The sequence below is a fragment of the Myotis lucifugus genome, unplaced genomic scaffold (assembly GCF_000147115.1).
Source record: "Myotis lucifugus unplaced genomic scaffold, Myoluc2.0 scaffold_20, whole genome shotgun sequence".
In the NCBI taxonomy this organism is placed as follows: domain Eukaryota; kingdom Metazoa; phylum Chordata; class Mammalia; order Chiroptera; family Vespertilionidae; genus Myotis; species Myotis lucifugus.
In genome coordinates, this window is record NW_005871068.1 from 6,008,612 (window position 1) to 6,011,598 (window position 2,987).

Here is a 2,987-nt window from a genome sequence, read left to right on the forward strand (position 1 = left end):
GAAGTCCAAGAGTGAGGGAGGAGCTCCTGGCTACAGGAGGGTCTGTTCCCTCAGAAGATAGAGGCCTGAAACCCAGGCTGGGCTCCACAGCCTGGAACACCAGAGCCAAGAACAACAGCCCACGTAGCATACAGTTGTGAAAGATGACAGGACTGCTGGCTGCAGCGGAGTCTGGAACCAGTAGACTGGAGCCAGTCAGAGAGAAAGCCATAGTTTTGTTTTGTTTTATTATAAAGGCAGTGTTTATTAGAATACATGTTATTTCCAAAATTGAGTTTTCAGCTGTTATGGTGTGTATACCTTATTTTTTAAATTTATCTTTATTGTTGCAAGTATTGCAGATGTCCCCTTTGTATTGTTTTTTTGTTTGTTTTTCCCCCATTGACCCGCTCCATCCTGCACCCGCACCTCCCAAGCTTTCTGTCTGTGCCCATGGGCTATACATATATGCATATAAGTTCCCCAGGTAATCTCTCCCCTCCCTGTGTCTTCCCTCTGAAATACGTCAGTCTGTTCCATGGTTCTATCTTTCTGGATCTATTTTGTTCATCAGTTTATTTTGTTCATTAGATTCCACATATGAGTGAGATCACGTGATACTTGTCTTTCTCTGACTGGCTTATTTTACTTAGCACAATACTCTCCAGGTCCATCCATGCTGTTGCAAATGGTAAGAGTTCCTTCTTTTTTACCAGCACATAGTTTTTCATTGTGTAAATGTACCATGGGTTTTTTTTTATCCACTCACCTGCTGATGGGCACTTAGCCTGTTTCCAAATCTTAGCTATTGTAAATTGTGCTGCTATGAACATAGGGGTGCATATATCTTTTCTGGTTGGTGTTTCTGGTTTCTTAGGAGATATTCCTAGAAGTGCGATCACTGAGTCAAATAGGAGTTCCATTTTTAATTTTTTGAGGAAACTCCATACTGTTTTCCACAGTGGCTGCACCAGTCTGCATTCCCACCAGCAGGGTACTAGGGTTCCATTTTATCCATATCCTCGCCAACACTTGTTGTTTGTTAATTTTTTTATGATAGCCATTCTGACAGGTGTGAGGTGATAGCTCATTGTTGTTTCAATTTGAATCTCTTGGATGATTAGTGACTTTGAGCATTTTTTCATCTGTCTCTTGGCTTCTGTATATTCACTTGGGAGAAATGTCTGTTTAGGTCCTTTGCCCATTTTTAAAAATTGAATTGTCTTCCTTTTGTTAAGTTGTATGAGTTCCAGATATATATATATATATATATATATATATATATATGTATGTGTGTGTGTGTGTTATGCTTCATGGGTCATGCTAATCTTCTCTGTATCATTCCAATTTTAGTATACGTGCTGCCAAAGCAAGCACCTCATATATTTTTTAAGGTAACCCCTTATCAGATGTATCATTGGCAAATATGTTCTCCCATTCATTGGGCTCTCTTTTCACTTTGTTGATGGTTTCCTTTGCTGTGCAGAAGCTTTTTAGTTTGATGGAGTCCCATTTGTTTATTTTCTCCTTTGTTTCCTTTGCCCAGGAGATATATCAGTAAACATTTTGCTATAAGATATGTTTGAGATTTTGTTGCCTGTGGCTTCTTCTGAGATTTTTATGGTTTCACGACTTACATTTGGGTCTTTTGTCCATTTTGAGTTTATTCTTTTGTATGGTGTAAGTTGGTGGTCCAGTTTCATTCTTGTGCATGTACCTGTCCAGTTTTCCCAGCACCATTTATTGAAGAGACTGTATTTACTCCATTGTATGCTTTTGCATCCTTTGTCAAATATTAATTGAGCATAATGACTTGGGTCGATTTCTGGGGTCTCCATTCTGTTTCATTGATCTGTATGTTCTTGTGCCTGTACTTAGGCTGTTTTGATTACAGTGGCTTTGTAGTATAACTTGATATCTGGTATTGTGATTCCTCCAACTTTGTTCCTCTTTATCAAGATTGCTGCCTCTATTTGGGGTCTTTTTTTGGTTCCATATAAATTTTTTGAGTGTTTGTTCTAGATCTGTGAAATATGCCATTGGTGTTTTAATAGAGATTGCATTGAATCTATAGATTGCTTTGACTAGTATGGACATTAAAATTATGTTGATTCTACCAATCCATGAACATGGTATATTCTTCCACTTGTTAATACCTTCCTCTATTTCTTTATTCAGTGACCTGGAGTTTTCTGAGTACAGGTCTTTTACCTCCTTGGTTATGGTTATTCCTAAGTATCTTAATTTTTTTGTTGTTGCAATGGTAAATGGGATTGTGTTTCTAGTTTCTATTTCTGAGAGTTCGTTATTAGTATATAAAAATGCCAGGGACTTCTGGGTGTGAATTTTATATCCTACTACATTGCCAAATTCATTTATTAAATCTAGTAGTTTTTTGGGGAAGTGTTTAGGGTTTTCCATGTTCAATATCATGTCATCTGTGAATAATGATAGTTTTACTTCCTCCTTCCCAATTTAGATGCCTTTTATGTTTTCTTCTTGTCTGATCCCTATGACTAGGACTTCCAGTACTATGTTGAATAAGAGTTCATGCCTCCTGTGACTCTCATATTAAATTTGTGCGATCACCATTAGGGACAAAAGAAATAGCAACCACAAAACAAAGTACAGGGGTGGGCAAAAGGAGGTTTACAGTTGTTTATATGGAATAAAATACATGCAGATTATTATTTTAATAATAAAAAAAGAAATTCTGTGTTTCACATACTCACAACTGTAAACCTACTTTTGCCTACCACAGTATGTATAGTGGCTGCAATCTGTATATTTAAAACAGAAAGCCCTTGCTTTCATCTGACCTTTGAAAAGCTACAAACCAGCATCTCTCTGCAATTAATTAGCCTGCTAAATGGTGTTGAGCTATGATGTGCTATGATTACTATAAACTCAAATATATTTTTCCATAATATTTCAAAAAAATTACATAGTTTTCAGAAACCACAAAAGTTTGGTTACTACAAATTTAGACTCTTAGGTGAAGCCCACTG

The 2,987-nt window shown here is 36.9% G+C and overlaps 1 non-coding gene across 1 annotated transcript; it reads right to left on the reverse strand.

Moving 5' to 3' along the window:
• Positions 1 to 1,252: 1,252 nt before the first annotated feature.
• LOC111825303 lies at positions 1,253 to 1,356 on the reverse strand. The gene has a single exon (XR_002828475.1). It is a non-coding gene; the product is annotated as a U6 spliceosomal RNA (small nuclear RNA).
• Between the last annotated feature and the right edge of the window lie 1,631 nt (positions 1,357 to 2,987).